General features: G+C 41.1%; 1 long non-coding RNA gene across 2 annotated transcripts in view; it reads right to left on the reverse strand.

The window, feature by feature from the left end:
* Positions 1 to 4,059: 4,059 nt before the first annotated feature.
* LOC143660736 (uncharacterized) overlaps positions 4,060 to 25,851 on the reverse strand; it is a 60,682-nt gene continuing 38,890 nt past the window's right edge. For both annotated transcript variants that reach the window (XR_013164218.1, XR_013164219.1), the window contains 3 exons: positions 9,463 to 9,568; positions 6,331 to 6,418; positions 4,060 to 4,216 (listed from right to left, as the gene is read on the reverse strand). This is a non-coding gene — a long non-coding RNA (uncharacterized LOC143660736). The remainder of the gene's footprint in view (positions 4,217 to 6,330; positions 6,419 to 9,462; positions 9,569 to 25,851) is intronic.

Genomic DNA, 25,851 nt, shown 5'->3' on the forward strand with positions numbered 1-25,851 from the left:
TGCCACCTGCCACTTTAGCTCATAGAGTGGCCCAGAACCAGACTCTGAATCCCAAAGCCAGAGAAGGAAAAGATGGATAAAGAAGAGAGGAGGAAAGAGGGAAGAGGGGAGGGGAAGAGCACAGATAAGAGGGGAAAAGAAGGGAGAGGATGGGGAAAGAGGAGGAGGGGAGGGAAAAGGGCTTCTCTAGGCGAATTTTGTTGTCTGGGAGGACAGGGGCAGGAAGTGTTGTTTTTTGGTGCTCTCAGAGCCAAGCCCCAACATCCTGACATCTCAGAAACCAACAGGACAAGGGCCAGGCCATGCCCCCCACACACACACACCCCCACACACTTCTCACTCTAACCAAAGTCTTCCAGTTGCTACCCATGCAAACAGAGTTTCTAAGCATCCTTCCAGCTCCCTCGCTCTTGCTGTGAATGATCAACCAAGGATGCCCAGAGGCTGAGGAAAGTCTGCAACATGAAAGACAGCCATGGAGGGCTCAGGTCCTCATCTATCCAACCGGGCGTCAGAAGATAATGTCTGAAGTTGATAAATCAGGGGATAATGGTATACACATATCATTTAGATATGCTTTAGAACTAAAAACAGAAACAGATAAAACTGAACGTCTCCCAGTAGCAGAAAAGGAGATAAGGGAGGAGGGTGGTAAGGGCAGGCGACTGTTGCTTTTCAATGTAAGCTCTTCAGTATGAAAATGTCCCATCTTAAAGCTATTGCCATAAAAGGGATCATCAAAACTATCTTCTGCTCTGTTATCTTAATGTTTTGTTTCTGAAGCTTTCTTCCAATTTTTTTGAAGGGACGGATGCAAATAGAGATTCTCTAGCCATCACTTCATATATGTCCCTAGCAAGTATTCAATGCCTTATATTTTAGGGAATTGTTATAGAATAGGAACCAGATTAAATTGCTCCTTAGTCATTTAATAAAGGATTTTCTTTTTGTTTCATTCAAGGAGAAGGAAGACATTAAGACCTAAAAGATCAAGACAGTGACCCATCATATCTGTCATTTATTGAGTACATACTACATGCCAGGCAATGTTCTAGATGTGAAAATGAGATTGTGAATAGCACCTTCAAGGTACAGTCCAGGAGCTAACACCCCACTGAGGGATGGGGGACAGACTATAAACAAAGAAACAAATAATCAAACAGGGGAGACATTAGATACTGTCAAGAGCTGTGTGGAGGATTGGAACGATTTGATGACAGAGAATGGTTGAGTAGCTTTTAGTGTAAATGATCAGGGCTGGCCTCTTTGAGGGATGGCATTTAAGCTGAAGTCTGAATGAAAAGATGGACCCAGTCTTGTAAAGGCCAGGTAGCAAAGAGGGGAAGCATTCCAAGTATAAAATATAAAAGCTCTAAGTGGGAGGGAAAAAAAGCTTTCATATAACATATATATGTGCTCTAAGAACAAAAAGAAGGTCATTGTGACTGAGCTTGGTACATAAGAGGGAATGAGAAGAGATGATACGGTGAGGTGGGAAAGACAGAGACCAGAACCCGCTGTGCTTGAAAGCCATAGTTAGGAATTTGGATTTTATTATAAGCATAACAGAAGGTCTTTGGAGATATTTAAGCACGAGATGGACTTGGTCTAATCTGTGTTTTCAAATCTCTTCCTAGCTGGGATGATTTGAGGACACTAATTTCATGTCATTAATTTTTAAGCAAATAAATTGGGTTATGGTGAATTCAGATCAAGTTAACATGCCCTCTCTATTAGGAATACAAGTTTTCTTCCTTCCATCCCTCCTTCCTTCCTTCCTTCCTCCCTCCCTCCCTCCCTTCCTAAAGCTGTTTGTTGAGCATTTGCTATGCACCCAGCACTAGAGTCAAAGATAATCAAGTCCTTGCCCTCAAGAAGCCTGCATGAAAGACTGGCAGGAAAGGGTATCATTAAATCAGATACTCAGCTGGGATAAGGTTTGGGGTGAGGAACTGCAAGGTTTTCTTTCTCTAAGAAGGTTGTTAAGACATTTGCCTTTGATAAGAACCAAGAAAAGACGCCTCCTGTTCATATCCTCAAAGAGCATTGTGGTAGTTTGCAGAGATGGCCTCTCTCTATCCATACCCTTTGATATGCCTCCCACCCTGACTCTGAGCTGACTTTGTGGTTTGCTTTGGCTGAGGCGATGATGGAAAACTTGACACAAACAGAGATTTGGAAAGCACTGGCACATTTGAGGCTTGCTCTCTTTTGTTGCCCTTGGCGACCCTGCGGCTACTACTGTGGGAACAAGCCCAGGCTAGCCTTCTGGACAGTGAGAAACATGTGGCCGTGGGATTCCCATTGCTCCACCTGACATAAAACCAACACCAGACATGAGAATGAGGTCATCCTTGACCATCCATCCCCAGCCAACCCAGTCCAGACCAAACGATCTGCCCAACCTGCCTAAAGAACAGTGAGAAATGATACATTGGTTATTTTAAATCAATAAGGTTTTTTTTGGGGGGGGGGTTGTTATACAGCAAAAGCTAACTGATACAAGAATACAAAAAGATCCTCAAACCACACACTTCAGGCTAAAGATTGTCATCACTGACTTCTGAAAAGTGTCCATCTTTTTCTGCCTAACATCTGATACATCTATTGATTCTCCCTTTGAACACTCACCTACCTTAGTGGAAGAGAAATTGATGACCCCGGCCAAGATGAGCACTGACCTTATTGGAAGTGTGTGCAGAGGGATCTGAACAGATGACAATGGTACCCAAACTAAGCATGTGGTGGCAAAGTCACAGAGCGGCTGCACTGCAAATACGGGGCTGGACTGATGAAGAGTATAACAAGGGACTCACATGCCATGGAAAAAAACACCCTGTACAACTTTGCTCGGAACTCTGCCCTGTCCAAGAACTCTTCACCCAGCCCGGGGATCCACAACTCAATGGAGAGTCCATGAGCTCAGTAAGAAAGAGTTTACAGCTTCCTTCCACAAAAGCCTCCAAGATAAACAGAATAAACTCCAGTTGGTCTCAGCTGGTCACACATTGGCCTGCCTGGAGGAGGGGGATGCCAGAGATAGCTTCTTGAGGTTGCTTCCAGCCCCGTGTTTCTAGGAAATAGACAATTATGAACAGCATGGATTTTATTATCGTGACATCTCTAAGGTCTCTGCATAAAGCCTATATTTAAAAATATAAACATGTAAGTGAAAGAAATGTCAGGGGAATAAATATTTGTCTTAAAAGAGACCATCTGTTTCAAATTTTTATTTAAAAAAAAAACCAACATGTGTTTTATTTTAAATTTGTATGTGTGTTGTTATCCTTGGGTTAAGTATTAGGTAAATAGACAGAAGCATTGAGAATCCATTTTCCAGCAAATTTTGGTTAGAAATCCTTGTACACGTGATGCAGGAGATAATTTGGGGGCTAATTGGAGCTTTGTGGGCAGCCAACTCTTGGCAAACTTCTTCCCCGCTCAGTCCCTGTTTGATGGAATGAGGACTTCTCTGGCACTGGTGTTTGTTTTGGGCAAGATGGCATTTTACACCTCCGTGGGTTCAGATGACAACAACACAATGCAGGCTGCTCCAAGACCAACAGGATTGCAGAATCCGCTGCGGCCAGTGTGGCCGAACCACACAGCCCACTATTGTTTGGGCCTCAGAAGCAGCCTCCAAGCTCAGACAGTTTGGATCCAAGTTCTGATCAGTGGCTGTAACCAGGCTGGCTGGAGGGGGGATAGGGTGTCAAGAAAATCTTCCTGGAGCTGGTCTTGATGGGTGAGTAGGGGAGAAGCAGGGAAGAGGTCATTCATGAAAGAGGATGCAGCATGGAATCATGAAGGATCTAGGATATTTGGGAAGGCATCAAGTTCAAGTGGCTACACAGTAGGACACATGATGAGCTTTTACTTACAGTTTTCACTTTTTTGTCTGTTCTTCATTCCTTCTTATTAGGAACTGCACCTTCCCCATTCATTCCATGAGATTCTTCGGGGGGTGGGGGCGGAGAGGGCTGTAGAGCTCTCCATACAGAACATCCCATTCCCCCTAGACACATCCATTGGCCCAAGGGTGGTCAAGTGAATTGTTAAAGGCTAAGTGCAGTCATTTGTGGGGAGAAACGCGGAGCTGATGTGAATCTGTGAGAAAGACCTTTCTCTTTCCTTCTGAGATCCTGGGCTGAAAGGACTTAGTAAGCCTAGAGCTGCCCAAGCATTTTTCTCATTGCAACCATGGCAGAGATCTTGCCTGCCAATTAAGACCAGCATAGTGAAAAAAGGGAAAAGAAATAAAAGAGAGAGAGAGAGAAAGAGAAAGAAAGATGATAGACATTATTTGAGCATGTAGGTCCAATCACACCTAATCAGAATGTATTCATCTTTTCTAAAACTAGTCAGAGTCAGGTTTCTGCCTCTTGCAACCAAGAAATGATTAACTAGTGTAGTTGGAATCAGAAGTCAAAATTAAATTCACAGTAAGACACAGACAACCCTGTCTTAGTTTCCTAGGGCTGCTGTAACAAAGTACCACAAACCAGGGGGCTTAAAACAACAGAAATGTATTGTTTCACAGTTCTGGCACCTAGAAATTTGAAACCAAGCTACCACCAGGGCCAGGAGCTCTCTTGAAGGCTCTGGAGGAGACGCCTCCTTGCCTTTTTCTAGTTTCTGGTGATCACTGGCTATCCTTGGCTTTTGGCAACATAATTCAAATCTCTGCCTCTGTCTTCCCATGGCTATGTACACTCTGTGTCCGTCTGTCTGTCTCTGTGTCCAGATGTCCCTCTTCTCATAGGGACACCATTCACATTGAACCAGAGCCCACCATGATCCATTTTGGCCTTAGTTTAACTAATTACATCTTCAAAGACCCTATTTCCACACAAGGTCACGTTCACTGGGCCAGGGGTTAGGATCCGAGCAGATGTCTCTGGGGCACACAGTCCAACCTAAAACACTACCTGATGTAGGTAACAATCCAGCAGTTCTCCACAGCAGAGAGAGAACTCGCTGCCCACCAAAATGTATGCTACCATTCCTATCATATAGGATTGTTTCTGGGGAATGGATGCCCAACCAAGGATGGCATTTCCCAGCCGGGCCTTCTCCATGCCCCTACTCCAACCCTCTGGCACCTGGTATGGAACATAACTAATTCTGGCCACCAGAATGTGAGAAGTGAGATTAGTCATTTCCAGACCAAGGCTTTAAAAGTGGACCTGCCCTTCCACGGAGGCCTACAGACCACGGGTGGGCTGCTGCAGCCCTGTCTCCAGTGATGCCCTAGAAGTTCCAGCACATTTTACTCAACACCATCGATAGGCGCCAGAAAATAGCCTTTGCCATCACTGCCATTCAGGCTGGGATGGAGGGGAGCTCATGCAGTGTTGAGGAAACCAGATGTTGACCTCACCAAGAGGACAGGAGAGCTTGCTGAGGATGGGTGGAACATGTAATCACCATTATGCAGAATCCATGCCAGTACAAGATCCCAGACTGGTTCTTAAACAGACAGAAGGATGTCAAGGATGGAAAATACAGCCAGGTCCTGGCCAACGGTCTGGACGACAAGCTCCATGAAGATCCGAGTGACGGCAGATTTGGGCCCCAGAGGGCTGCGCCACTTCTGGGGCCTTCATGCCCAAGGCCAGCACACTGTGGGTGTGTCTAGGAAGAAATGTATCTAGAGGCCTTAACAAACAGTTTAGACATTTCTTTAAAAGCGGACCTGCCTTCTGCACAGTCTCTTTACTCTTCTGCCTTTATGCAAAGGGCGATGGGAGATCCTGATGGCTAATCATGCCCCGGTGGGGAGGGAGTCTGTGTCCCTGAAATATCCCAGAGAAGGCCACCACCTCCACAAAAGCATTAGCTGGACAGCTAGTATTTGCAAGAAATTAACTTCTTCTGTGAGCCATTGTGCTGCTGGAGGATTGAGTTGTGACCGCTGCCTGCTGGCACAACCCACTACCACCAAATCTGCTCGCTTCGTGTATTTTGTGGTGGTAGGTTGTGCCAGCAGGAGACACTGATCTGAATAACTCTGGCAGTGAAGAGCAAAGAAATACTTAGCAGACTCCTGGGGCTGTAAGGTTTGTGCAGTGCGGACGGGGGTGTTCTACTTAGGGTAACCCCTGCTGCTGTAAGAACTGTGAGCACAGCCATGTTCTGGCTGTTTAGGGATGCAAAGGTGAATTCAATATACTATATTTCACTGGCTCTGTCACCATCATTTGTGAGACATACCATTATTTTATGTACCACTAAGAAAACATATTGCAATTACACTGTGGCATACCATCAATGCTATCCCAATTTCAGAAACGTAATGATGTTTTTTCAAAGAACTACAGTACCTCTTACCTTTAGGAAGCTGAGGATCTTGTGGATGAGGCAAATAAGCAATTTAATATGTGCCAAGCAATGCCAATGCTTTGTATAGAAGACTCCCCTGGAAAACAGAGAAAGAAGCAACGGACCCAGTCTGAGGAATGGGGAAGGCATCACAGAGGTGACATTCGAGCTGAATCGTGAAGGGGATTGCTGGGAGAGGCTTCTCCTCTTCTGGCAGGGCTAGCAGGTCTTCTATATGCATTCTCCATACCTTCCAGAGGCTTTCATGCATCTCCAGGGACTGTGGTGGTTTCACAGAACCTCAAAATACCTTAGCAGTAAATTCCAACCAGACAGCTTCATTTTCTGCATAAATGAAGGCTAAGACTTTAGGTGCCAAAGCTTAATTTTAATTGGATGTTTTTAATGGAAAACCTTCCAAAATATACCATAGCAGATCTTTGGCATCTGCAAAAGATACATGGAGGGTCTTGGGGAATCTCCAAATTCACAAATAGGGCTAAACCATTATAGACTCCTGGCTTGCTAAAGGATCACGTTTCCATGAAAAGCCATAGGAATCCTGTGCAGAGCCTGGCACCACACATCACCTTCCTTTTCCACTGACTCTACAGTTTTACTTCTTGCTCGATGAGCAATTATACGTAACCTGTGTATTAACCACGCATGACTTATGATGTAATCAAAGCACAATTTCATTTTCATCTTCCAGTATCCCTTTAAACCTGATTCCATGTGGGTAGACTTCCTCTACCACTGGATTAGAATTTGGGCCGGTCAGTGACTTATGGGTTTAGTCTTGGGAGGCTGACAGTCTAAATCACTTTTAGTGACAAGCCCAGCCCCAAGTTGGTAATTGGAATGCCCATTTCTATATAATAATTAAACTTTCAAACTTGATTTAAGAGTATGCTTTCCTCTCTCCCCACTCCACTGTGCTTGAGACTGGAAGGCTGCTGTGGGAACAGAGGGAGTGAGTGAATTCTCCAGTTGCCCCTGTTGTCTTTTACCCCCCATCCCACCCTCACTGCCCCTGGGGAGGGAATCACAGCACTGCAGTAGTTCCCTCCAGAGAAATCTCTTTCCCTGATCCATTTCCCCTCTCCACTGCCTTAACCATTTTATATTCTCAGGATGGATACAGTGACGTCAAGAGTTAAATTTCCATTGTGTATTCTGCAACTTTGAAATTGTATGCTTATTATACCTTTGTGCCTCTGTCAATATTTTATTTTTAACATCCTATGAAATATATTATCCATCAGAGTACTCGCTGAAATAGTATGGGAATAGATTCCATAGTCTTTCTCTAGTTTCTGTGGCTGGCACAGAGGAGGCACTCAAAATATATTTATTAAGTGAATGAATGAGTGAATGTATAGCACAGATGACAGAATCACTCACATTAGATAGATCCAAGCCACTGCAGAATCCCACTGCTCGTTCTGTGGGTGTGTGATTTTCTTTATTTGCTTTTTCAACATGCAAAGGACACACGAACACATTCATGGGTATTTGTGTGAATTAAGTTGAACAACAGATGCAATACATGAACACATTCTTGCACGTTTGTGTGTGTAAGTTAAACCACACAGAATATGTGAACACATCTGTGTGTGTCAGTGGGCACGTATGTGTGCATGCAAAGTTAAACAACATAGAAGTGGTAGAGGAAAAAGTGGAAGTCCGCTTTACCAACCTCCTCCCCAGCACCTCGCATTCCCCTGCCAAGAGACAGCATACACGCCGTTGGTGTGACAGGTTTCTCCCACACTGTCGTCTCTGTATCCATGCCACTGTGCACCCGAATTATAGGTATCAGGCTGCACATGTGGGGCTGCAACTGGCACTTTCTCTTATGGGCTGCAGACCAATCTATGCCAGCACCTTCCTCATTCTTTTGGGTGCTGTATCATATTCCATAGCAGATGAGTCATGCTTGTTTAAAGCTACCCTGCATTGATGGCTATTTCAGGTGTTACTAAAATTTCCCTCATATAATGTTGCAAACTGCATCCTTCCACATGGGCAAGCGCTTCTCTAAGACAAACGTTTTGATGTTAATACCTGGGTTAAATGATTTGTGCATTGAAATTTTGATAGCCTGTGCTGCACTGCCCTTCTCCAGGCAGGATCAGTTTACACTCCCCCAAGAATTTCCCCAACCCTACCCACCCGGAATATTTTAAACCTTCCTCAGTTTTTATCAATCTGATGCTAGAAAAACATCTCATTGTTAACTTTTAGTTCCCTTATTGCTAGCTAAGTTTGCTGGCCTTTTTTTGCTTCTACTATGAATTGTCTGTTTCTGTTCTGTGTCAATTTTTCTGTCAGTTGTTTTGTCCTTGAATTGTTGGTTTATAGAAATTCTCTCTACTTGGGGGCTATTAACGCTTTATTTGTCATATATCTTAAAGATACTTTCTCTGAGGCTGTCATTTGTCTCTTAATTCTGATTATGGTGTCTTTTTTTAACAGAAGTTTTTTCTTATTTTTATGTAGTCAAATATAACACACTTTTCCTTTGCAGCTTCTAGTATTTCTGACTGGCTACTTCAAAGGTTAGTAAAATATTCATCTATATTTTCTTCAGATATTTTGAAGAATTTTTTAAGTTTAGCTCTTTACCCATCTGGAATGAATTTTTATATATGAAAAATAAAATGAGCCAAATTTTTTTGTAAATTTTCAATGGTCCCCACGTCACTTATTGGATAATCTATCGTTTCCCTTTCTTATTGGAATGCCACATTTATCATATAGTAAATTGCCGTGTGTGTGTGTGTGTGTGTGTGTGTGTGTGTGTGATATTTCACGTATCTGAAATGTCTCTTTTCTTAAACTTCTTTAATTCTTTCACTAGTACCAGGTGTTGTTTTTGTTTTTTTGTTTTTTGTTTTTTTTGGGGGGGGGGGTGTTCTCATGTACGAGCACAGAAACATAAAAGATCCTTTTCACCTCCATGAGAGAATATGAAATGCAAATGCTGGGTTTATTCCCCACTCCAAGTTTGCACTGTGGGCAAATCAGATCAGTGCCTCAGAAAAAAAATATCAAATTCTTACACGTCAGGGAGTGTGTGAGCCTTAGACTCAGCGATTCCCCCCCCGCCCCCCCCCCCCAGACCGCTGTTACACTCACCCCCAAGAGCATATTAGATTATATGCAGCTGTTGCCGGTATGGAATGGATCCTGGCTGACGCTGCCACTTAGAACGTGGACTCTTGATGCCTGTCCAGAACCAGCTCTGAAAGATAGGATCGGCCATCCAAGAGGGATTAGACTTCTGACTGTGAACAGTGTCCAGGCAAGAATTATAGAGATGTGTTCTGCGATCTTTTCTCTCTAGCCTGTTCCCGTGTGATCTTTTGGGTATCCCGGATGCCAGCCCCAACCTTACCTGCCCCCATGTAGAACAAAAAGACAGACATTCTTATATACAGAGAAGACGGCGTTTTGTTATCACAAGCTAGAAGTGACTTGAAAAGAAATTTGCCATGTCAGCCAATTATTTCCAGAAAGGAAGCCCACGGATCGGCTGTCCTAAAACTAAATATGTTATCTCTGATAAGCATTCCACATTTTAACTGACTTATAAATAACAAAACTGTACAAGTTCCTTCGTTTAGTTTGGCACTAACGTAGAGTTTGTCTTGGACGGGGTCCTGACAGTAGCATTGCCCAAAGCTAGGCATTCTAGGGTGCTTTGCCAAGATTTTATTTGGCTGTGGCAAGGGTCTGGTTATACCAATTTTAAACATATTTAGCCATGGGCACTACTTCAGCCACGTTAAATGAGGGAGGCTTTGGAGACCTCATTTGTTCTTTCATTTATGCACTGGAATGGACTCAAGGCAATTTCAGGAGAGACTCCTGGTATTTCTGGTAGGCAGTGATGGAAGGGCACGTCCTCAGCTTCCCAAAGGGATGTCAACCTCACTCCAGCTTGATAGCCAGTTAAAAAACCTGGACCGGTACCCAACAGGCAACAAAGAAATCTGCCCTTCGGGTACATCTAGGAAGTACAATGAGAACGCCTTACCACTGGGTATTTCTTTTTAAACCCCGCTGAGAAAAAGCACTATTCAGAGAGGATTGCTTGAAGAATAAGCAGCGCATTCACCCTTCCAGATTTTTCTAACATCAATCCCTGGATCCTGCCAGAGCTGGTGGAATGCAGATACCTGGAGTGTGTCCTATGGGTCCCAGCAGAATTCCTTCTGCTGAACTGTTTCTGGTGTGATGCCATCAGCACTTTTGAAATGTCATTACAAGAAACAGTCCCACACAAAGCATCATTATATTCGGGGTAAGGAAGTTGTTGTAGACATTGTTCATGACACCACAGAGTATTCTCTTTATCAAGCAACCTCAGGGGTAATTGCTGTCTGAATTTAGCACCAAAAATATTAGTGCTTCTCCTGCATGATTGATTTACTTCTTTTATGGCTAGGTTTCCTGGACAGTGCTCTGAGGAGTGCTAGGACCAAAGATAGCTTATTTGTGCTCCACATAAAGGGTTCCATACTCCCCCCTCCAAAAAACCCATAAATCTCTCTGGAAAAAACAACTGTTGCTATTGTTTTGCTTTTCCCGCAGCGCTTCTGTGCATTACTAGCATGCTAATATGGTTATTTAATGTTACAAAATGTAACATTTATGTGGTGACTGGGCATGAGCAGAACAGGCCACAGATTTTGTGTGGGGTCCTAATCATAGTCGCTGATGTTCACAAAGATATGCTCACCCTGAGAGCCCCAAGATAATACACACAAGAAATCCATGTAAGTAAAATAATGATTCCCATTTCACAGCCAAGAGAACTAGAGGCTTATAGAGGTTAAGAGATTTGCCCAAAGTTGAGTCTATGAAATGGTGGAGGCAGGATTTGAACTCAGGTAATCTGACTCCAGATCCCAAATATGTGAACACTATATATATTAGTTAGGGTTAGGTTCTATGTAGCAAAAAAGCCCCCAAAAACCATGGATTAAACAAAATAGAGGTTTATTTTCTTCTCAATTAAAAGAATGCTGAAAGTCCAGGACTAGCTGACTTTTCCTCAATCCTCTGGATGCTCTTATCACTCTGTAATGCTTAAAGTGTATCCCTCATCCTCATGTTCCATTATGGCTGCTAGGGTCCAGCTATCACATCTGCTTTACCAGAATACAGAAAGGAGCAAAGGTCAAATATCACCTGTTTTATAAAGATGTTTTCTAAAAACCACCGCAGCTGGGTATACAAAATCTTTATTACAAGCTGGCTTATGCCCCAAACCTCTTATCTTGGTGAGCTGGGCTAGACCAAGTACAAACCCAGTGCAGTCAAGTTAAATGCCTATGTTAAGACAATGCCCCCTCTTGCCACAAGAACAGCTGCTATGTGGGATGAGAAAGAAGCTTATAGAAAGGATGGGAAATGGAGAGGGAAGCCTATCCCTAACTCAGTGACCCAGAAAACATCCTTGGAGGTGTCCTGGCCTCAGGGAAGAATGAAGAGAGAAAGAATCCCTTCCCTAATCCCAGTGGTTTAAATATGCACTTAGGCAAAGGTCACATGGCTTTTCTGTGACAGTTTGGATTTGAGCAGGGTTGACTAACTCCAAATCTCATGTTCTTTTCACTGAACCACACTCTTTCGTCTTCTCTTCCTCTCTCCCTCCCTCCCTCTCTCTCTCTATCTCCCTCTCTCTGTTTTAGAAAGTTGTAGGTTTACAGAAAATAGTTTTCACTTACCACCACTCACATAACCAGTTTTCCCTGTTATTACTACTTTGTATTACTGTGGTACCTTTGTTACAATTAATGAAAAATGTAATTATAACTGTACTAGTAAATATAATCCATAGTTTATAGTAGGGTTTGCTGTTTCGGTGAGTCCAGTGGTTTTTAAATTTATTTTTATCCTAGGAATATACATAAAACCTAAAATTTCCCCCTTTTAAACATACTCAAATGTATAATTGGATAGTATTAATTACAGTCACAATGTTGTGCTACCATCGCTACCACCCACAACCAAAATTGTTTCATCACCCCATATAGAAACTCTGTATCAATTAAGCATTAACTCTGCATTCCTTACCACCAACTCAGCCCCTGGTGACCTGATTCTCTTTTCTACCTCTGTGAATTGATTTATTCTAATTATCTCATATTAGAAAGATCATACAGTGTTTTTCCTTTTGCATCTGGCTTATTTCACGCAACATGATGTCTTCAAGGTTCATCTGTGTTGTTGCATGTATCAGAACTTCATTCCTTTTTATGGCTGAATAATAAAATGCACATACCACATTTTGGGTACCAATTCATCTGTCAATGGACACTTGGGTTGCTTCCATCTCTTAACAATTGTGAGTGATGTTACTATGAACACCAGTGTGCAAATATCTGAGTCCCGGCTTTCAATTCTTTTGGTTATAAACTTAAAAGTAGCATTGCAGGGTTATATGGTAATACCTAACTTTCTGAGGTACCACCAAACTCTTTTTCCACAGCAGGTGTGCCGTTTTACATTTCCACCAAAAATGAACCAGTGTTCCTATTTCTCCACATCCTTTCCAACACTTATTATCTGATTTTTTTATAGTAGTCATTCTAGTAAGTGTGAAATGATATCTCACGGTGGTTTTTATTTTCATTTCCCAATGGCTAGTGGTGTTCAGCATATTTTCATGGGCTTTTTGGCCATTTGTGTATCTTTGTTGGAGAAATGTCTAGTCAGGTCTTTTGCCCTGAATGGTCGAGTTACCTTTTTGTTATTGAGTTACAAGATTCCTTTATATTCTGGATATTGAGCCATTATCAGATAGGTAGTTTGTAAATATTTTCTCCCATTCTATAGGTTGTCTTTTCACTTTTATGATGAAGTCCTTTGATCACAAAAATTTTTAATTTTGATGAAGTCCCATTTATCTATTTTTTCTTCCGTTGCTCATGCTTTTGGTGTAAAGTCTAAGAAAACTTTGCCTAACACGAGGTCCTTAAGATGTTTCTCTGTTTTTTCTGCTGGCAATTTTTCAGTTCGTCTTACATTTAGGTGTTTGATACATTTTGAATTACTTTTTGCATATGATGTGGGGTAAAAGTCCACTTGCATACTTCTGTATATCCAATTTTCCCAGCCCTTTCTCTGGAAGAGACATTTTTTCCCACTGAGTAGATTTGACACCTTGTGAAAAATCAATTGGCCATATGTGTGAGGGTTTATCTCTCAACTCTCAATTTTATTCCATTGGTCTGTATGTCTGTCCTGTGCCAATACCATGCTATTTTGATTTCTGTAGTTTTGTGATTAATTTTTTTTTACTTAAAGTAGAATCTTTTTTTATTTCATTTAAAAAAGGAAAAGCAAAAGGAAAGAAATAACAAAGATTAGAGCAGAAATAGATGGAATCTTTTTTTAACATTTTTTTATTGTGAAATATAACATATATACAAAAGAGCAATAAATTTTGAAGTACATTTTAACAAGTTATAGATCAGATTTCAAAGTTTGGTATGGGTTAAAGTTCCACAACTTCAGGTTTTCCCTTCTAGCTACTGAAAGACTTTGGAGACTAAAAGAAATATCAATATAACGATTCAGCGTCACACTCATTTGTTAATCCTATCTTCTCTGGTATAACTCCTCCTTCTCCTTTGATCCTTTTGCCAATTTTTAGAGACATTTGGGCTATGCCCATTCTAACTTTTTCATGTTGAAAAGGGGTGTCAACAATAGAGAATAGGGGGATCTTCTTGGAAAGGCTGGCCCCTCTGAGTCTCAGGACTTATCTGGCCTAGGAGTCTTCTGGAGATTATAGGTTTCTGGAAAGTAAACTTAGTGCACGAAGCTTTTGTAGAATCTCAGATACAGCCCTGGGTGTTCTCTAGGGTTAACAGAAATGATATTGGTTGGGTTTGGCAAACTGTGGCAATTAGCAATATCCAGTTGGAGCTTGCATAAGAGGAGCCTCCAGAATAGCTTCTTGACTCTCTTTGAACTCTATTAGCCACTGATACCTTATTTTGTGACATTTCTCCCTTGGAGCCACACTCTCCCCCATGCCACCCCCCACCCCAGTGGGGCCACAACTCCACAGATACACCGTGTTCTCCTTGACCTGATCCCTCCGCCTCTCTCTACCAGGACCTCCCCACCAAATGCTGAAGACCCTCTTTAATCACTCACCCCCTGGGCCTGCAGTCCTGGTCATTTTATCTGTCCCCTCTCTTTTTGCCCCACGGGAGCAGGAGAAACCATCCTACCCTACTCCACCATCTCCCTGGACGACTGGGAGAGTTTTGATTATTAATTCAACCTCTTTACTTTTCACTGGTTTGTTGAGATCTTTTATTTCTTCAAGTCAGAGTGTAAGTAGTTTCTGTGTTTCTAGGAATGGTCTATTTTCTAAGTTCTCCAGTTTGTTGGCATACAGTTGTTCATAGTATCCCTGTAATCCTTTTTATTTCTATGGGGACTATAGTAATGCCAATCCCCCACCTCAACCCTTCATATCTGATTTTAGCTATTTGAATCCTTTCACTTTTTTATCAGTCTAATAAAGGTGTGTCAATGCTGCTGCTCTTTTCAAAGAACTAATTTCTGGTTTCACTGATTTCCTCTATTTTTTAAATATTCTATCTCATTTATCTTTGTGCTAAGCTTCATTTCTTTACATCCACTTACTTTGGGTTTAGTTTGTTCTTCTTTTTCTAGAGCCTCCAGTTATGAGGCTAGATCTTTTATTTGATATCTTTCTTCCTTTTTAATGTAAACATTTAGAGATATGAATTTCCCTCTCAGCAGTGCTTTTGCTGCATCCAGTAAGTTTTGGTATGTTGTGCATTCATTTTTAATTGCTTCGAGAAATTTATTAATTTCCTTTGTCATTTTTTCTTTGACCTACTGTTTATTGAAAATGCGTTGCTTAATTTCTACATATTTGTGAATTTTCCAGTTCTCACTCTGATATTGATTTCTGGCTTCATTTTATTGTGTTTGGGGAAGATACATTATGTGCTTTCAGTAATTTTTATTTTATTGGGATTTGTTTTGTGGCCTAACATATGATCTATCCTGGAGAATGATACATGTGCACTAGAAAAAGATATGTATTCTGTTGTTATTGGGTAAAATGCTCTATATATGTCAATATTTGCTTCATATATTTGGGGGCTGTGTTTTTAGATGCATATATATTTATTACTCTCATATCTTCTGCTTGAATTGACTCCTTTATCAGTTTATAGTGATCTTCTTTGTTCCTCATAATAGTTTGCCTTAAAGCCCATTTTTTCTGATATCATATAACTACCCCAGCTCTCTTTTGGTTACTGTTTGCACAGTATATATTTTTTTCAGTCTTTAACTTTCAACCTTTTTGTGTCTTTTAATTTAATATGAGTCTCTTGTAAAAAGTATATAGTTGGATCATGTTTTTTTATCCATTCTGTCAATCTGTGCCTCTTTACTGGAGAGTTTAATCCACCTACATTTTTTTAATGTTTTTATTGAGAAATCTTCACACACATGCATTCCATACATGGTATACAATCAGTGGTTCACAATATCATCACATAGTTGTGTGTTCATAACTATGATCATATTTAAAACATTTTCTCACTCTAGAAAAAAGAAAAAACTCGTACATACCATACACCTGACCCCTCCCTCTCATTGGCCACTAGTATTTCCAGCTACCCAATTTATTTTACTCTTTTCCCCATATAATTTATTTTTTATCCATATTTTTTTACTCATCTGTCCATACCTTGGATAAAAGTCGCATCAGCTGCAAGATTTTCACAATCACACAGTCACATGGTAAACGTTATTATCTTTATACAATCATCTTCAAGAATCAAGGCTACTGGAACAGAGCTCAACAGTTTCAGGTACTTCCATCCACTCTAATACACTATGAAGTAGAAAGGGATATCTATATAATGTATAACAACCTCAACTCTGTTTGAAATTTCTCAGCCACTGAAACTATTTTGTTTCATTTCTCTCTTCCCCCTTTTGGTCAAAAAGGCTTTCTCGATCCCTCGATGCTGGATCCTGGCTCATTCTGAGATTTATGTCCCACATTATCAAGGAAATTTACACCCCTGGGAGTCATGTCCCATGTAGGGGGAAGGCAGTGAGTTCACCTGCTGAGTTGGCTTAGGGAGAAGCCACATCTAAGCAACAAAAGATGTTTGGGGGGGGGACTCTTAGGCCTTATTTTAAGTAGGCTTAGCCTGTCCTATGCTGATATAATTTCCATAAGAGCGAGCCCCAAGATCAAGGGCTCAGCCTATTGATTTGGTTATCACAGCTGCTGGCGAGAATATCAGAAATTTTCCAAATTGGGAAGTTGAATATTTCCTCCTTTGTCCATTTGCAAATGCTTGTTTATTCACTGCCCAAGTTACTCTGGGATTTATCAAGGCAGCACACTAACCTGGACAAACCAACAAAATATCACTCCTTATTCAAGATTCCATGTACTTATGGTATTCAACTAAACTGACCATACAAGTTAAATTAGGAAATGCACTACCCAAAATATAAATTTTGCACTCAATAAACATCCCTCCGTTTAGTCTCACACAGAAGTTGAAGTTTTCAAAATATGGATATCATCCTTTACCCAGTCTTCTGATACACCTTAGTCCTATCCAGATCAGCTTCATTCATATTTCTACTCCATGTCTGACTGCTTTTTCAACTTTTTAAATGGTTTCTGTATGGGGTACTGCTGACTTTCATAGCTTCAGAGCTCTAACTCTGAGTCTCAGGTGTCGCATAAATACCTGGAGTTTCTGGGAACAACCATGTTATATACATACAGCTCAATATCTCAGAATTTAGAATTAACAGTTACACCTCCTGAATATATGTGACTGCTGTGAGAGCTTACAATCTAGGACCCTTCACAACAGGCTCCAACCTGATTGTTGGCGACTTTAGTTCACCAAGTTTTTACATTATAGTTAGTCCATATGAGTGAGGCATGATAATATTTGTCTTTTTGTTCCTGACATTTCATTCAACATACAGTCCTTAAGCTCCATTCACCGAGTTGCATGCCTCACATAATCCATTAACATTTAAAGTAACTATTGATAATACAGGACTTAATTTTACCATTTTGCTGCTAGACCTTTGCAAATCTTATATCTTTTTTGTCTCTCAGTTCTCCCATTAATGCCAATTTCATTGTTTATATTGTACAATTCTGTGCCCCTTCTCACTTCTTAACATATTTTTTCATATATTTTCTTTGTCGTTACCATGGGGCTTAAATTTAATATCCAACTTGATATAAATCACATTTGATTTGATACCAACTTAACTTCAATAGCATACATATACACTGTTCCTATACCCTACCTTTTTGTTTGTACTTGCTACAACTTATATCTTTACATATGTCCAAGACCACTGATTTATCACTGCATTTTATGCATTTGCATTTTAAAACATCTAAGAAGTAAAAAGCAGAGTTACATACCCAAAAATGCATTGCAATAGTACTGTCATTTATAAATTGCCCATATGGTTACCTTTACTGGCAGTCTTTATTTCCTTATACCACTTTGATTCACTGCCTAGTGTCTTTTCCTTTCAATCTGAAGTAGTTCCTTAAGCATTATCTGTATGGCAGATCTAGTGGTGACAGTTTATTTCTCCCCCATTTTTAAAAGAGCCCCCTGGATATAAAATTCTTGGATGGCAATTGTTTCTCTTAGCACTTTAAATAGTTAATCCCACTGCCCTCTTGCCTCTGCAGTTTCCAATGAAAAATCAGCACTTAATCTTATTGGGACTCCCTTGTACCTAACACATTGCTTTTCTCTTGCAGCTTCAGAGCTCTATCCTTGTTCTTGGCATTTGACAGTTGACTACCATGTGTCCGGGTGTAGTTCTTTTCTTGTTTACCCTGACCGGGATTCTTCAGGATTCTTGAATGTGCATATTCATGTCTTTCCTTAAATTTGAGAAGTTATCTACCATTGTTTCTTTGAACATTTCTTCCACCACTTTTCCTCTTTCTTCACCTTCTGCGCCTCCCATAATGCTTATTTTGACATGCTCAATGATGTACTACAGGCTTCTTAGGTGCTGTTCACCTTTGTTACTTTTTTCTTTCTGTTTCTATCTGAATCACTTCTGTTGTCTTGTCTTCAAGTTCATGGACTCTTTCTTCTGCCAACTCCAATCTGTTGTTAAAGCCCACTAAGGAATTTTTGTTTCATTATTTCTGTTTGGTTCCTTTTTGAAATTTCCATGTCTTCATTGAGACTTCCATATTGTTCCCTCATCATTTTTCTGATTGATATCCTTTAGTTCTTTTTCTGTGTTTTGCTTAATCTCCTTGAACACGGAAAAGAAAATTTTTTTAGAGTCTTTGTTCAGAATGTCCAAATTCTTTTTCTCTGATGGTTACTCAATTTTTACCTTGTTACTTTGGATGGGCCATCATTTTTTTTCATTTTTTCTTTGTTTGTCTTGTAATCTCTTGATGCACACTGCTCATTTTAATATTTTTAAATAAATTAAATCAGGGATGTACCCACTGAGCAATTTGTTCCTTAAATTTTGTATCCCACTATTGATATGTCAGAGGTTTCCTTGAATACCAGGAACTAACAAAAGCAAACAAACCAATGCAAAAAAACACCTTTTACAATCTTTGCAAATTGACTCTACATTAGCTGGTGCTCTCCTTCCGAGTTTAATGCTCCTATCAAGAAGATCAGCCTGAGTCAAATGTGAAGTGCAGGGTCCTCTCCTTTTTTTCTGAGCCCAGGTCTTGTCCTGGGTTTCCACTTGTTCATGGCCTTACGAATTCCCCCATTTATAGGAATTTGAATGCTCCCCTCAGTCTACTCTCCCTCTCCCCAGTATGACTTAAAGCAGGTAATCCTTTGTCCAAGACTGTTTGCTTTTTTGTGTTTTTTAGAAATTTACAATTAAATTTTATTGATGATAGGACTCACATTAACTTAAACAGTGTTAGACATATTAACTCTCACGTAAAAATCTTTGAAGTCACTAGGGATCAAGATAGTATATCCTCACTGCTTCACACACAGTCCCCACTATGGATAGAGAAATTCTCTCCACCCCACCGGTAACTTCTTTTTTTTTTTTTTGCCCAAGACTGTTTTGACTTAATTATTTATTTCTCATATTACTTCTGCTATCTGAAGCTGCCTCTACCTGCAGGGCAAGTTCTTGGAGGAAAAGCCAGAAAGGAATTTCCTAGTACAGTGTTTCAGACTGCCACCTGATAGATTGGCACCCACATACAGGTACCCTAGAATGCACTCAGAAGCTACTTTCTTTCCTTTGGAATGGGGCCAAAGACCCACAATGGAAGCTCAGACTTGCCCCATAACACACCAGGGAGAGAACAAAGGAGGGACCACAAGGGTGCTCTGAGCTTCTCCTACCATTTTTCAAGATGCATTTTCTTGATTCCACACTTTCCAAGTTACTGCAATCCTTTAACTATTTTCTGGAGTTTTGAAGAAGTTGGCTCTGCCAGTTTTTTCTAGTTGTTCAAAGGTTCTGTGGAGAAATGGCACCCTGGAGCATCTTACACTAACATTGTGATTGACTGGAAGTCTTTCTCTCTCTTTTTTTTTTTTTAACCAACATTATCCCCCCAATATTTATTCAAATAAACAAATGGAGAATATGAGTTTAAGTGGCACAGATGTTTCTAAAGTTGGATAATGCTCTGAGGGTCCCAGCGAGCCAGGAGCCACCCTGGTACTGCAATTAGAGTAAGTGTTCTGAATCACTGGGTGATGTAGGGAGAACTAGAGGGTCTAACAGACAAGGATGACCTCATGATGAGTCACACTTAGGCCTCAGTTGAGTGATAAGAAGAGGGAGAAACTATCCATACAGATCTTTCCAATTTGCTCTCTGCATTTTCCCATTAAATGGGAAGGCACAACATCCCACAGGACAGTGCCCACTTCTCTAACATTTTACTCTGTAAGGGTATTCTATTCCAAGATCTTCTCCTAACAGAGATAGAGATGCACTAAAACAAGATGTTTTCACCTCATCATTTGACCCCACTATCTTTATGGGCCATTTCTCCCCTGAGGACACTTGAATTTATTATTGGTAGAGCCACCTTTAATATATTTTCCCTTTCCCTGTCACTCTACATTCCTTCTACCCCATGAAATTTTCTCACTATGTTGATAAGAATCATAGATACTATAGAAAACTTCCTATCACAAAAACAATAACTGGCTAGAATATTTGACAATGAAATAAAAGGAAGTGACTGATGAATCAAAGCTTCCTATAATATTTACACAAAATTGAATTGATTCAGGTAGAAATAATTTCAGTAAAATGAAAATGGAGTAAATTAGAAATAGTTTAGTATGTCACGTATAGAAAACTAATTACAAGAGGAGAAAATATATCCATTCCTCAGAAGCAGCACAACTTAATGCTAGCTTGTCCAATGGTTCTCAGATTTTGGGGGGTTATGGACTTCACTGTGAATCTGATTAAATTTGTGAACACACTCTCCAGAAAAAGGCACATAGAATGATCCATTACATTTTTCATTCAACTTCTGGAAATTCACAGACTCCAGAAGTCCATTCATGGACCTCCTTGTTAATAAGCCTAGTTGAGATTGTGGGTGTGACAGGGACTCTTGCCTTAAATCCTTCCCAGGTAAAAAGAGTGGCAGAGGAGGAGGTGAGAGGGAAGATTTCCTAAGGACTCATAAGAAGCTGCACTGGCAAGGATCCTGTAGATATGGCTGGATATAACTTATCTAACATTCAGAACTTAAAATTCATAACCTCTTTCATTAGGTTCTCTTTTTAGATCTCTCTATATTCCTGGAATTTTAAAATTAAAAACCTATTTTAATGTATTTAAAACTAAGAGGTGAGATGCAGATGCTTACAGAACAGTTGCTTCAGAGCGGACAGAGACATGGATGTTTGGAGATGCTTGGAGTGCCAACAGAGAGAGAAGGTACCTAGACACAGGCAGAGCCCAGCTGATGTTGCCATATCCCTTCCTGTGAGATGCTAAGCAAGCCAGATCCCAGAGTTGTGTCCTGGAGGAGCTAAGTGAAGGCCCACAGATACTTAGAAAGGAAACCACTGGCATCAGAAGCTGGAAGCAATGGATCTGGGAACAAGAACCAGCAGACACCAGCCATGAGCCTTCCCAGACCATAAGATCTCTGAGAACAACTGAAAGGAAAAAGGGCTGGGCCTTTAGAACCACTTTCCCAAAAGAGGGCACCTGCTGATTCAAGAAGCTTAGAAGGTGAAAAGCTGAGCAGGCTTGGAGTCCAAAACACATCATTTCAGGGAAGGGCTTAGCCACCCTATAGTCTTTAGATTGTGTAGTAGTTAGGCTCAATGTCAACTTGGCCAGGTGATGGACCCCACTTGTTCTGTTGCTGTGGACTTAAATCATCAGCATGTGAAATTCATCCATGGCTGATAATATCTGCAGTCAGCTAAGGGAAGTGCCTTTCACAATGAATGACGTTTAATTTAAATAGCTGAAGGCTTAAAAGAGGGAGGTCAGAAGAGAGCTCAGCACAGCACAGCACAGCACAACTCAGCTCAGAGCCAACACAGACACAGATGTTTGGAGATACAGAAAGAAATCACCCCAGGGAAAACCCTTTGAACCCAGGAGGAAGGCCAGCAGATGTGCTGTGTGTCTTCCCATGTGACAGGAAGCCAGAAGAAAGCTAGCTGCCTTTCCTCAGAAGAACAGTACATTTGTAACTAAATAAATCCCCTTTATAAAAGCCAGTCCATCTCTGGTGTATTGCATCCCTGCAGCATTGACAAACTAAAACAGATTGAGAACAAGAAGGACACACCATAAATAAGATTTACCTAAAATAGACTGACCCTCATAGGGACTGAGAGCTAGTTTTGAAATTCCTTATTAGATCAAGTTGATATGGGATTACAAATACACCTAGTATCCTTCTAGAAGCAAAAGAAAATCCAACAAATATGAAGCCTGAAAAGAAGAAAATAAAATGTAAAATATAAACTAGAAGAGTAAAGACAGTCAGTGCAAGAAGAGCTTTTGTAGTAGAATCCTAGCATGAACGAGAGAGAGAATAGTGAAGAGGCAATATTTGAAGATATAATAGCTAAGGATTTCTCAAATTTACAAAGACGTGAGTCAAAATAGAAGAAGTACTGTGAACCACGAGTAAGATAAACAAAGAAAACCACATATAATCACATCTTAATACCACTAAAACCAAAAGATTATGACAACCTTAAAAGTATTCAGAGAAAGAAGACAGATTGTTGTCAAAGGACAGCTGATGTTTCAAAAAAAAAAAAAATTAGAGGTCAAGAAACAATGGCATGGCTTCAGCAAACCTGAAAGGAAATGCTTACAAACCTAGTATTCTATTCCAAGTGAAAATGTATTTTAAGAATGATGCTGAAATTGAAGAAAAAAATAGAAAATGGTCACAATTTGTGACCAGAACCCCTGCACTAAGAAATTACTCAAAAGTTGTTGTGTTTTTTTTTCAGGCAGAAGAAAAACAACCCAAACATATATGTATATATATTTGACATGGTCTCTATTTGATCTCATACATAAAAAATACATTCCAGAATGATTGTGGATCTTGTGAAAGATAAATTTTAAGACAGTAGTATTTTTGAGAGATAAATAAGGAAAATATCCCATGTCATTGGGGCTGAAAAGACTGTATTAACATCAAAAGCATAAATCATAAAGAAATACTGATTACATGTGAGAAGATATACGCACACAAACAAATGACAAAGGGCTTGTTTATAGAGTAGTTCTTATAAACCAGTTAAAAGCAAAAGAAAATATGAAAAAAGTGAGATGACATAAACAGGTGTTTACACAGAGCATATCTGTGGTAGGCAGTTTCTAAGAAGGCTCCCAATGGCCCCTACCTCCTGGTATTTACACCCTTGTGTAATTATTTCCTCTTGGGTGTGGGCTGGGCCTAGATGTTTACTTCTGACAATAGGATAAGAGAAGAATGATGGGAAATCATTTCCACAATTAAGTTATAAAGGCACTCTAGCTTCTATCTTAGGTACCTGCTCTGTCATTTGTTCTCAGTGCAACTAGCTTCCATGTTGTCAAGCTACATGCCACATTATGAACTGTCTTTTGGAGAGGCCAACACAGCAAGAGCCAGTGAGACCTGAATGAATCAGTAAGACCTGATGAGCTTGGAACTGGATCTCCTTCCCAGTCGACCCCTGAGTTGACTATAACTCCAGAGGGCATGACTGTGGCTTTGGGAGAAACCAAGCAGAATCATCAGCTAAGCCTCACCTGTATTTCTAAACCCCAAGAATTGCGAGGTAATATATGTTCATTGTTTTAAGCCAAAAGAGAAAACTAAGGGGTATGAAAAAAAAGGGAATTGTTCTATAGAGCAAAGGCATTCCTGCAGGCTTAGAGTTTGGGTAGGAGAAGCATGAAAGTGAGAGTAGAAGTACTGGGATGGAAGCTGAGTGATGAAGACAAAACTGAAATACTCTATTCCTTGCTGAATTTCTGAACCTCTAGTGTAGTGACATGAGGAAAGGTTTCACTTCAGATAGACATTCGTTTAATTGCTTTGTCACTATGTCACTTGCTGCCTATTTGGCTTGGAGAAGCCATTACATTGAAGCCATGTGTCAGTATATGATACCTTATGGACACCAAATAACCATGGGGTCCCTCAGAGAACTTAGAGGATTAGGGGAGCAATTCGCTCAGTGTTCAAGGTCAACAAGGAAGTAGGGTACCCTGACTTGGGGACCTCGAGGTTGTGTTCTGAGATTCATTCAGGCTGCCGGGGGCCAAAAGGGAAGTCTCAGATGTGTTCACTAAAGACCCACAACACAGCAGTGCAGTCCAGAATCATTCTCTGAGGAGAAATTAAGGGTTGAAATGGAGGCCACGCTATTGTGGAAAAGGCTAGAAAAGAACGATTTTAAAGTAGCTATCAAAAATGGAGCAGAGAGCAACTAACAGGAATTGGGGGAGAGGGGGTACTGTTTTTGACATTTTGACCAATGAACCATTTCTGAGTACCATCTCCACTGTTAGAAGACAAAGGGAAGCACTCTGAGCTCCCTTTCCCCTTTCCCAGTGCAACCATTCAAAATCAGAGGCGTCTGGGTCTACACACCCATCAAGGCTAGCATTGCCACCCAAGGTGAAATAGACCAGCCTAGAATTTTCCCCATATGAGATTATTTCCAGAAAAGAAATCTGCCAAGAGACAAGAGCTACCGAGAGTGGGGAAGGGAGATGGCATATTGGGGCCATGTGGGGAAAGTTGATTTCTGGCACTGCCCCCCCCCCTCACAGATAGCAGAAGAAGCAAATACATGAGGAAGGAGCATCTTCCTTCACAGCCCCCATCCATGGACATTTGTCGGACAAAGGATATCTGTCTACTCTGGAACCCAAAGATATTGTACCGGTCCCTGCTGCTCTCCTGGAAGGATTCATACAGAGACCAGCCTCTCCTCCACCCAACCCTCCCTCCTTTGGGCACCCCTTCTCCCTACACATCAAATCAGCCTGAACTTCAATCCAAAATGCATGGAAAGAAAATAAAAGGAGGAATCCCAGAGTCTCTCCACCCCTGAATTTGCTTTTGCTCTCCCCCGAGTCTTTATCCCAGACTTGCCCCCTCCTTGGTGGAGCTCAAGGCGGGCTTATTTCCTCCCAGGTTGTCACAAACCAATTTCTAAACTGCATGAAAATAGAAAACAAACAGAAAACCAAATCCACCAAAGCCTGAGTCTCAGGAACAGCTTGGCAGGCAAGAGCAACGTGCTAACAATTTCATGCTGTTTTAAGAGTTTCTAACTAAGCAACATGTACCAACAACCAGATGTGCCCTGATACCGGGAGAAAAGAACATCGGCTTCTAGGGACAGACAGAGATTCATAAAACAGGAAAACACTCATCAGGAAACATAACTTCCAACCATGCTGGGTGTGGGGTTGGGTGGGAGGCAGCCTGCATCTTCCTCCACCTGGCAAACTCATCCATCCAACCACTCACTCAAGTCATGTGCAGGTATTCTAGTGAGTGCTTTCTTTGTGCCACATGCCGGGCCAGGTACCTGGGATATCTGGTAGACACTCATAGCATGTGTGGGACAGAGGAAAGGGAAAAAAATAATCACAACACGATGCATTTTGCTCTGAAATGGAAGAAGGAAGGAAGAGTCCAGAAGAGGCCTGCCTGGGTCTGTGTGGGAATCAGGATGCTTCTCAGAGGAGATCTGGGTCTATTGCATTTCAGCGTCTATTTATGGAGCATGTATCACATGCTACCAGGAGGCAGGAGGGAGAAAGTCAGACATGGCTCCTGCTTTTCTGGCACTTCCCATCAAATAAATGAACGAAAGCATGCTGACGGTGATGGGGAGTATTTGCCCAGCACCCGCTTCACACAGGGCGTGGGCACCCACCACTGAGGGCCACACCGCCTGTGGAGGAGGCCGGCCTCTGGGT

This window comes from Tamandua tetradactyla, chromosome 17 (genome assembly GCF_023851605.1).
Source record: "Tamandua tetradactyla isolate mTamTet1 chromosome 17, mTamTet1.pri, whole genome shotgun sequence".
NCBI lineage: Eukaryota > Metazoa > Chordata > Mammalia > Pilosa > Myrmecophagidae > Tamandua > Tamandua tetradactyla.